This window comes from Gekko japonicus, unplaced genomic scaffold (assembly GCF_001447785.1).
Source record: "Gekko japonicus isolate JY-2015 unplaced genomic scaffold, Gekko_japonicus_V1.1 scaffold1108, whole genome shotgun sequence".
Lineage (NCBI taxonomy): Eukaryota > Metazoa > Chordata > Lepidosauria > Squamata > Gekkonidae > Gekko > Gekko japonicus.
Window position 1 is genome coordinate 31,854 of NW_015177045.1, and position 11,416 is coordinate 43,269.

The window sequence follows — 11,416 nt, forward strand, 5'->3', positions numbered from 1 at the left end:
TCAATAAGGAATTGTGGCGCATCGAGCCCTAAGGAAGTAAGCAGGGCTGCCTTTGGTGCGCCGTGCCTTTGAGCATGTCGGCCACTCAGCCAGGCTCTCTGTCCAGCTGGTGCTCAGAGCACAGCGGGGAATATTTCCAACGCTGAAGATCTGAGCCTGACAGGTGTACGTTTTATTGAACCACTTTTAAAATTCTTTTATTGTGCTTCAGTGCAGGAAGGCGAGGGTCTCTTTAAAAAACAACAACACCAGAACGTAAATTAAGGAATGGACTCCTCTTCAGGAACCCCAAATCCAGGCCATTTGGGTGCAGTGGACACAGTGGCCTGTTTGGAGATGATGAGGAAAGGGATGCAGGGGGAACAAAAACCCACCCTAGATCAATTCGGAGCAGCTTGTGTAGCCAGAACCATTCATTCTTTTTTACGAGACTCATTTGCATTTATACCCTTTCCTGCTGTTGCTGAGTATGCCCCTTTCACTTGCCCTAAATCTATGGCTGCTCGGGGGGCGCTTAAGCATCTACTTCCCACTGATATATTGATTATTCCTCTAATTAGATCCCGGATCCACACGGGGGCTAACGGAGCCGATTTATCTGAGAGGCATTTATTTATTTATTTATTTGGCAGGGAGGGAAAAGGGGGGGAAGAACACCACCACCAAACAATGAGATGGACTAATTAATTCTGCAGGGATGCCTTTCCTTCTTCCAGAGGGGAGGAGAGGGATGGTTCTCGGCTCCCGTCGGATGAAGTGTACTCTTTGAAAGTTGAAACGTTCCCCGATCCGTGCCTCCGTGCCTCTTCGGAAGTGTCCAGGGAGGGAGCTTTCGCATGGCCAGACTTTTTCCATCATGTAACATTTAAAGGAAGCAGAGACAGCCGGAGTGGCGAAAGGAGAGAGAGAGAGAGAGAGAGAGAGAGAGAGAGAGAGAGAGAGAGAGAGAGAGAGAGAGAGAGAGAGAGTCGCTGGGGGTGGGGAGAAGAGAGAGAGAGAGAGAGAGAGAGCGAGCCACTTTGGTGCAGTGGTTAGAAGCACGGACTCTAATCTGGGAGAGCTGGGTTTGATTCCCCACTCCTCCACATGCAGCTGCTGGTGTGCCCTTGGGTCAGTCACAAGTTCTCCCAGAGCTGTTCTCTCACGAACAGTTCTGGAAAGAGCTCTCTCAGCCCCACCTAACCTCACAGGGTGTGTGTTGTGGGGAGGGGAAGGGAAAGGAGATTGTAAACCGCTCCGAGACTTGTTAGGATAATGAAGGGTGGGGTATAAATCCAAACTCCTCCTCCTCATCCTCCTCCTCACCAAAGCAGGCTCAGGGAGGTTTGCAACATAAAACCAGAAAGTAAGATACATACTATAACATATTTAAAAATCTAAAAATTACATCGATCTAAAATTGATAAGTAACATTAAGATGGTGAATATTAATCCTTGGGTCTGGTCAGATGTTTAAAAGATAGACCTGCTCAGTGATGGCTAAGCCAACTATTCAGGTAGACAATTTAAGGCAATTTGAGCATATTTAAACAGGATTTGGGCAGGAGGGGTGCTTCTGTTGGATGTCCGCTGCCGCAGCTAAAAATCTGGCGGAAGAGCTCCGTCTTACAGGCCCTACAGAACTGTAAGAGGTCCTGCACGGTCCTGACCATAATGGGGAGCTCATTCCACCAGGTCGGGGCCAGGGTCAAGAAGGCCCTGGCTCTAACTGAGGCTAAATGGACATCTTTTGGGCCAGGGATTTCCAGTCGAAATGATAGGGTTCAACAAGCAACAAACAATACAGCACACAGTCAAATATAGCAAGGAACAGCAAAAACAACTGTGAGCTGAAAGACCCGCAAGTATAAATGTACAAAAAGAGACTTCAATAAAGTGAAAAGCAGCATATCATTAGCCATATCAGTAACAAATATTACATATGGGAATGCAAAATCCACAAAATCCATGAAGGGAAACAGTCAAGTTCGGAGAAGATATGCAACACTTTTCTTAGGTACTTTATACTGTTTCAGACTTCTGGTCCTTCCTCAGGAACAAAGAACTATAGAAGTACAAAATTGTAAAAGTACAAAATACAACAATGCTCTATAACAATATAGCTTCTAAACAATGATGCTTAATAACAAAATATAATCACTGTTACACAGAGTCTCGTGTCTCTTACCAACATAGGAAGTCTCATACCAGTTTCTTAACAGGGGCTCCGATCATACACAGAAGTTGCCGTGGGATACTCAACTCATGGATGCAAGGCGGATTTAACGAGCGTGATCACACCAGCACATCTGGCAAGCATCGCGCACCCATTGGCAAGCCATCGCATCCCGCCGAAGATCCGTAGTTCAAAGCTACTGCAGAAACACCAGTATCATCCGCTTGTGACGGGCCACAGATGGACGTCCTCCGTCTGATCACTCCAGTGATCAGAAGCATGCCGGAAACGTGCGCTGACAAAATGCTACCCCCGATTCCCTGCTGTCGCGTCTGATCACGTTCGGCTGGGTCACAAGTGCGGCAAAGCGAAAAGCCACGCCCCCCCTCATTCTCTGGCCAGTGTGACCGGGACCAGGATGACGCTATTCAACTTCTCTGTCCAAGAGAGTAACTCCTTAGAATAAAGAATATAAATACATAGTGTAACATATGGACCATAAAGCCGCCAGTATAGACTCACTTATGGGCTAGGTCTCCTAAGTTTAATATGCACCTCTAGGGTTGCTTCTATGTAAACAGGTCCAAACATGCCTCAAAGCCTACTGGGACATACATTATGCTATGTATTTATTGTTATAAAGCAATGTTGTATTTTATACTTTTACAGTTTTGTACTTCTATAGCTCTTTGTTCCTGAGGAAGGACCAGGAGTCTGAAACACCATAAACTACCTAGGAAAAGTGTTGTATAACTTCTCCGGACTTTACTGTTTCCCTTCATGGATTTTGTTAATTTTGCACAATCTGTCCAAGAGAGTAACTCCCTAGGATAAGGAATATAAATGCATAGTGTAACATATGGACCATAAAGCCGCCAGTATAGACTCACTTATGGGCTAGGTCTCCTAAATTTAATATGCACCTCTAGGGTTGCTTCTGTGTAAACAGGACCAAACATGCCTTCAAAGCATCCGTTTTCTCCAGGGGAAGTGATCTCTGTAGTCTGGGAAATGAGCTGTCATTCTGGGGGATCCCCAGGTCCCACCGCCTACGTTCCTGTGGAGATGCCTGATCCATCAATGTTCCTTCTAAGCTGTGGAGTCTTGTGAGCAAAAATTCCACTTTGTGAGCTACTGGCATTAAAGCTGTGAGCGAGCAATTTGGCTACTGCATACATTAGTTTGCTCTGGAGCCCCATCCTTCCTGAGGGAAGACACAAATGTGTGAGCTAGAGGCTAAAAAACTGTGAGCTAGCTCACACTAACTCAGCTTAGAGGGAACACTGGTGACCATGTCCTTCATCCATGAAATGGGAAGGATAAATGACCGATTGGTTTGCATTATTTTGAGGGCAGGCAGGCAGAGGAAAGATCAGCGAAGGTCATTTTGCAAGTCTGTGATTCGTACGCAGTAGCATTAGCATTCATAGTAGCAAAGGCACTGAGAAATAACAGCCATGCTTTCTACTGAAGTTATTGGGTTTTTTGTTTTTTTTTAAAGCAACCGGCCTTCAGTTCAAAAGGGTCTGAAAGGACCATTCAGCGGGGTCAAAAAACGGGCCTTTCCGCTATGGTGAAACAGCAAATCTTGAGAATGGCTTCTCAGAGGAATGTGGGAGGGTAGAGCACTTTAAGATGCTGTCAGATGCAGTCTCTCTCTGTCTCTCTCACCTGGGAAAAAGAACAAGGAGAAGGTCTGTGTGTGCAGCCAGTAATCGGAGCTGACTTAACCTTGACTGCCTTTAAAAGCACTTCTAGGCTGAGTTTCACGGGCTATGCAAAATAAGGGCTAGAACAGAAGACATATTTTTTTTGGGGAAAAAGGAACCCAGGGTACCTGGTGCACTCAGTTACCCTCCAAAACCTTTAACCGGACCGTGGGAGATGTAAGATATGGATGCCTCTCCCATCTAGCTCAGACACTCTGCATATGTATTCAATGTTTCCAAGAATGAGGCTTATGCTCTGGTAGGTGGATGAGAGCCAATGGGTGTGGTGTGGTGGTTAAAGACTAGGAACTGGGAGGACCAGGTCCAAATCCCCACTTGTGCCAGGGAAGCTCGCTGGGTGACCTCGGGCCAGTCACGCACTCTCAGCCGAACCTACCTCACAGGGCTGTTGTGAGGATAAAATGGTGGAGAGGAGAGTGATGGCAGCTGCTCTGGGTCCCCATTAGGGGAGAAAGACAGGATAGAAATAAAATAGGTATGTATAGGAAGGCAGGCAAAATCTTCACTTGTGCCTACTTGATAGATACCATTTAAATCAAATGTGTATAGTACATTGAATAACATTTGTCAAAAAGGTGGTTGTAAAGCTCATGGTGACCTGCTGGGAAATGACCACCACATCTCTGCAAACGTTTGCAAGAAGAAGAGGAGGAGGAGAAGGAGGAGGAGGAGGAGGAGGAGGAGGAGATTGGATTTATACCCCACCCTTCACTACCCGAAGGAGTCTCAGAGTGGCTTACAATCTCCTTCCCTTCCTCTCCCCACAACAGACACCCTTGTGAGGCAGGTGGGGCTGAGAGAACTCTGACAGAAACTGCTCTTGAGAGAACAGCTCCGAGAGAACTTTGACTGACCCATGGTCACCCAGCTGGCTTCATGTGGAGGAGTAGGGAATCAAACCCGGTCCTCCAGATTAGATTCTGCTGCTCTTAACCACTACACCAAAACAGAGGAACAGAAGCCTTTTGCAAATGACATACACGTAAAGAGCGCACATGGAAGGGGAAAGGGAAACACCATGCTAGCCTCATCTCCACCAATACACAATTGCTGGAAATGAGAACATGGCATCCAAATATGCACACACAGTGCCTTGCCACCAGCAAGAGGGTTGAGGGTGGAGGCCTGAAGGGCAGGCACAATGCTAGTTATGGCACTAAGTCACTTCAGGTAAGAATCCAGAAGTGAAATAGGGTAACTCTAGGAACCATCAGAAACTCTATGGTCTTATCATAGAGTTTCCGGAAATTCCTAGAGCGGCCGCATGTCACTTCTGGGATTCCAGGAAGTAGCACTTAACACAGTGCTGCCTTTAAAAAATAATTATCCCACCATAGCTGTGAGTGGTTGCAGGCAATGGGAACTGGGAACAGGGGATCCCTTACTTCCGCTGGTGGCTTGGCAGCTCTAAAGCAGGGGTGCCATACCCATGACTGGGAATGTCCAAAAAAGCAGCATTCATGTTCACAGGGACAGACTCCTATGCATGTGTGTAGAGAGTGGGTGGTATGAAGACTTAGTTTGGAGGTAATTCTCCAAAGCTGGAGCTTTCCTCCAACTGAACTTAAACTTCTATTGGAGGAATGGCCAATTAAAGTGGGAGAAAGTCTCCTAGACAGGAGGAAGGTTTCAGAATTGGCTTTGTGGGAGGATGCAGGCAACTGGGTTTGCATCCCAGCCACTGCATGTAGGCAGTAGGGTGATGAAACCAGCCTGCTCTTCCTCCTCTCCTTCTACAAGGGTTCCTTTCAATGCATACTCATTGATAAATGGTGGCATTTGGGGAGTGTCCATTGCTAGGAACATCAGACACGTCCATTTTATTCATGTAGGGCAAGTCAAACACAGAATGTTAGAAGAGAAGCCACGTTAATTTGTAACACCCAGAGCAATGCAGAGTCTTTGGTATTTTAAAAAATGCAGTCGCCTTATACTGAGTGAGACTAATGAGCCCCTGACTTCAGTTTCAATTACCCTAGCAGCTCTCCAGGGTCTCAGAGAAAGGTTTTCCCAACACCTGCTGCCTGAAGTTCTTTTAGCTAGAGTTCACAGCGATAGATACGGGGGCTTCCTGCATTCAGAGCAGTAAGGGAGGGGTTGTGGCTCAGTGGAAGAGCATCTGCTTGGCAAACGGAAGGTCCCAGGTTCAATCCCCGGCCTCTCCAGCTAAAAGGATCCCCCTAGTAATCCTCTGCTAGTCGGAGCGGACAATCCTGATCTTGATGGCCGAACTGTCTGATTCTGTATAAGGCAGCTTCGCATGTTCAAACATGTGGTTGGCTTTTAATGATAATTTGTAAAGTTAGTAGAATGTATTATATGTATCGTTTATAAAATGTTGAATAAAGTTAAAAAAACCCATGTGGCTACCACTGGTCTACAGCTCTTTGCTAGGAAGCCAAAATATTATCAGTTACTGGAGCTGACAAAAATGGAAATTTGAATTAAGTGGAGTTCGTTCATTCTATATAGTATCCTGTAACATGATATACATCACAGGGGACTGAGACCCAGTTTTTGTTGTTCAGTCGCACAGTCGAGTCCGACTCTTCATGACCCCATGGACAACATCATGCCATGCCCTCCTGTCTTCCGTCGTGCTCTGGAGTTGGTTTAATTTCATGTTCGTTGCCTCGATAACACTGTCTAACCATCTCAGGATGGTGTAGCAATTGAGAGTGTTGGAGAAGAAGAGGAAGAAGGGGAAGAAGGGGAAGAAGGGGAAGAAGGGGAAGAAGGGGAAGAAGGGGAAGTAGAAGAAGAAGAAGAAGAAGAAGAAGAAGAAGAAGAAGAAGAAGAAGAAGAAGAAGAAGAAGAAGAAGAAGAAGAAGAAGAAGGATTGTTAGTTTTATACCCCGCTCTTCACTACCCGAAGGAGTCTTGGAGTGGCTTTCCAATCACCTTCCCTTCCTCTCCCCAAAACGGATACCCAGTGAGGTAGGTGGGGCTGAGAGAGTTCTGAGAGAGCTGTGACTGATTCAAGGTCACCCAGGTGGCTTCATGTGGAGGGGTGGGGAATCAAACCCAGTTCTCCATATTATAATCCGCCACTCTTAACCACTGCACCAAACTGGCTCTCCCATTTGGGAGACTTGGGTTTGAATCTCCACTTGTGCCATGGAGGTTTGCTGGGTGACCTTGGGCCAATCACACTCTCTCAGGCTAACCTACCTCACAGGGTTGTTGTGAGGATAAAACAGAGAGGAATGATGTAAGCCACTTTGGGTCCCGATTGGGGAGAAAGGCAGGGTAGAAATGAATGAATGAATTAAATAAATAAATAAATAAATATCACATATGCAACTTGACTTCATTGGGTAAGCATTTTGGGGGGAGTCTCTTACTCCAAATGTTTTCCCCTGCTTAGCTCTAATATGCCAGGTAGCAGCAAATATTCGTTTGCGGTTCAGTATAGTGTGAATTCAAAAGCTCATATGTCAAAACCAGTATTGGAGGGCAATTTAATCCCTGCAGGTAGAAGGAAATGAGATAACTGAATCTGAAACAAGTTTGGCGAGATATTCTGAAATAGCTATTGGCGGGTACACCTTGATCTCATAATGTGAACTTGGGAGAAAGGCACCTTTGGAAAGATTTACATTCACTTAAACCGAGAGGCACCAGCGTTATAAATCAGGGAGCCACCATCTCCAAAAGCTTAAACAGCTCCAAAAGGTTAAGTAGAAGATATAAAAATGTTACAATGTGTTTGTTATGGCCCTTCAAAGGAAATTGTTGAGGGAAGTAGACCAGCAAGGTTACCAAACAGACATCAGGAACATCAGCCCAGGAGACCAGGTAGCATAGTCCCACTGTCTAGTAGCCAGAACTCATGGGAAAGAAAATTCAGTTCGGCAATGAATTACCACAATAGAAAAACCAATTAGTAGGGGTAAGTACATATACGGTGGGGCAATGGTTCAGTGAAAAAGCACTTGCAAAAAAGAAGAGGAGGAGGAGGAGATTGGATTTATACCCTGCCCTTCACTCGGAATCTCAGAGTGGTTTACAAATTCCTCTCCCTTCCCCTCCCTACAACAGACACCCTGTGAGGTAGGCGGGGCTGAGAGAGCTCTTTCGAGAACTGCTCCTGAGAGAACAGCTCTGAGAAAACTGTGACTGACCCAAGGTCACCCAGCTGGCTGCATGTGAAGGAGTGGGGGAATCCAACCCGGTTCTCCCAGATTAGAGTCCGCACACTTAACCACTACACCAAACTGGCTCCCAGTTTGCATGCAGAAGGTCCCAAGTTCATTCACCAGCATCTCCAAATCTACCAGGTAGGAGGTGATGTGAAAGTCCTCCACCGGAGACCCTGGAGAGCCACTGCCAGTTTATAAAAGAGACGACTAATGGGCAAAGTGATAGAGGTTTATAAAAGTATGCATGGGGTGGCAAAGAGGATTTTTTTCTCCCTCTCCCAAAATACTAGAACTCGAGGGCATCCAATGAAACTGAGGAGCAGTGGATTCAGGATAGACAAAAGGGAATACTTATTACATACAGAGTGATCAAAATGTGGAATTTGCTGCCAGTGATGGCCATGGGCATAGATGACTTTCAAAGGGAATTAGATTCATGGAGGCTCCTGCCACACGGCGGGAAAAAGCACCGGCAAAGTGCGGCTTTTTAAAGCTGCACCAAAAGTCAGGACGGACAAAAGGAAATACTACTCTACACAGAGAGTGGTAGAAATGTGGAATTCGCTGCCAGTGATGGCCATAGGCATAGACGACTATCAAAGGGAATTAGATTCATGGGGGCTACTAGTATCAGTGTCTACTAGCCATAGTGACTAGGGGTGTGCACCCCCCCATCAGTATTTTTCGCGTTTGGATATACCAAACCCCAAAAATAGTAGTAAAAGCCGATATTCCTGAATCCCAGTATGACTTTGGTACAGTGGTTCAGGGAAAGATCAGTACTGCCCAATTTATTTGGCTCCATTATACCCTATGGGGACTGTCCCCATAGGCTATAATGCCCCCCCCCCCGTAGAGTTGCACCGTGGCAATTTACCTTCCCTTCGAAGGAGGAAGCGTGCTGCCTCCACGGTGTGATTCCAGAGACTGAAGGGGTTTAAAGTATAAATCCCCCCCCCCTCTCTGGAGGTACACTGCAGCTGCAGCACACTTTCTCCATTGAAGGGAAGGCAAATTGAAGGGAAGGCAAATCCCCATAGGGTATAATGGAGCCAAATAAATTGGGCAGTACTGATCTTTTCCCGAACCCCTGTATCATACCAATACTGGGATTCGAGAGTTTCGGCTTTTACCAATATTTTTTGGGTTTGGTATAACCAAACTCGAAAAATACCAATTTTTTGGGACGCACACCACTCTAAGGTATTTGTTGGGTATTTATTCGCGTCGGCTTAGCTGAATGCACATCCTTAATGGTGACTAAAGGGAACCTCCATGTTCAGAGGCAGTCAGCCTCTGAATCCCAGTGCCAGGGAAGGTGTCGGCTTCTCTGCCCTGTCGTTGGCCCTGGTGGCCACTGCATGAGACAGGATGCAGGACTGGATGGACTTATACTCTCATATTGCAGCAGAGTTCTTCTTATGTTCTTGTGCCAGTCAGAGTAGACCAGACTGACCTTGATATGCCAGTATAAGTCAGCTTCATATGCGCTCACATGTCATGAATTATGATCACATTTTACATCCATTGGCTCCTCCTGGAAGAAATTCTCCCAACAGCTTCTTGCTTAGGGTCAGATTACAGCAATGACAATTTCTTGAGGTTCTTAAAATATCTATCAATATGGCATTTTTATCCCACCATTCCTTTACCAAGCCCAAAGTGTTGCACACAGACCCTACGTTTTATCCTCCCAACAACCACCCTGTGAAGTTAATGAGTCTGAGACAGAGACTGGCCCAGGGTCACCTGGTGATCTTCATGACTGAGTATTTGAACCCAGTCATAGACCAGCACTCCAATAGCTATCCTACAGGGACCTTACTGCACTGAAATGAATGCACCAGTCCCCATGTGTGTGTGTGTTAGGTGTCATCAAGTTGCTTCTGACTTATGGTAACCCTATGAACCCCAGGATCTCTCATGGATCACTGACTTGATGTGGTTTGATGAGACTGCGGGCCATGCCATGGAGGGCCACCCAGGATGGACAGCAGAGAACTCAGGCAAAACGTGATCCATTGGAGAATGGAAATGGCAACCCACTCCAGGATCTTTGGTATAAGGGTCAAGAATTGACAGAACTGGATATGGAACAACTGATTGGTTTTGCATAGGAAAAGGAGTACGACAAGGATGTATATTGTCACCTTGCTTATTTAATTTATATTCAGAGTACATCATACGAAATGCTGACCTGGATGAATCACAAGCCGGAATTGATTGCCAGGAAAAACATCAACAACCTCAGATATGCAGACGATACCACTCTCATGGCTGAAAGTGAAGAGGACCTCAAGAGCCTCTTTCTAAGAGTGAAAGAGGAGAGCGCAAAAGTTGGCTTGCTTGAAACTCAACATCCAAAAAACTAAGATCATGGCATCCGGCCCTATCACTCCTTGGCAAATAGAAAGGGAAGTCATGGAGGCAGTAACAGACTTCACGTTCCTGGGATCCAAGATCACTGCAGACGGTGACTGCAGCCATGAAATTAAAAGACACCTGCTGCTTGGGAGAAAAGTCATGGCAAACCTAGACAGCATAATAAAAAGTTGAGAAAACACCCAACAAAAGTCCGTATGGTTAAAGCAATGGTATTCCCAGTAGTAATGTATGGCTGCGAGAGTTGGACTATAAGGAAGGCCGAGCACCGAATAATAGATTTTTTGAAGGCTTTCACAGCCAGAGTTCAGTAGCTGTTGTAGATTTTCTGGGTTGTATGGCCGTGGTCTTGGCATTGTAGGACCTGACTCTTTGCCAATAGCTGTGATTGGCATCCTCAGAGGTATAACACAGAAAGGTGGAGTACTATCTGTGTCAAGGTGAGAAGAAAAATGGTTGGCATGTAATTTATATCTACTCAGGAAGGTGGGGTAGGTGTTTTTGCCATATATCAAAGGAATCACTGATAGATGGGGAAACTTATGAAAAAACACAACCTACAAACAGTATTCAGACCCACCAGAAAAATACAACAGATGCTATGATCGGCAAAACACAGAAGAGACCCCCTCACTTCCACAGGAGTATACCGCTTACCATGCAGTTGTGGACAAGTTTACATTGGAACAACACAGCATAGTATTCAGACAAGAATAAAAGAATATGAAAGACACTGCAGACTTGGCCAACCTGAAAAATCAGCAGTGGCTGAACATAGCCTAACTCAAACAGGACACAGTATTTTGTTCCAAGACACTGAAAGGCTGGACAACACTTGCAGTTACCATGTCAGATTACACAGGGAAGCTATTGAAATTCATAAACATAAACACAATTTGAACAGGAAAGAAGACAAAAATAAATAGGGCATGGTTTCCTGTCGTGAAAAACACAAAAGGCTCTACATCTGACAATTGCACTACAGATAAGATTAGAATTTCAACAGT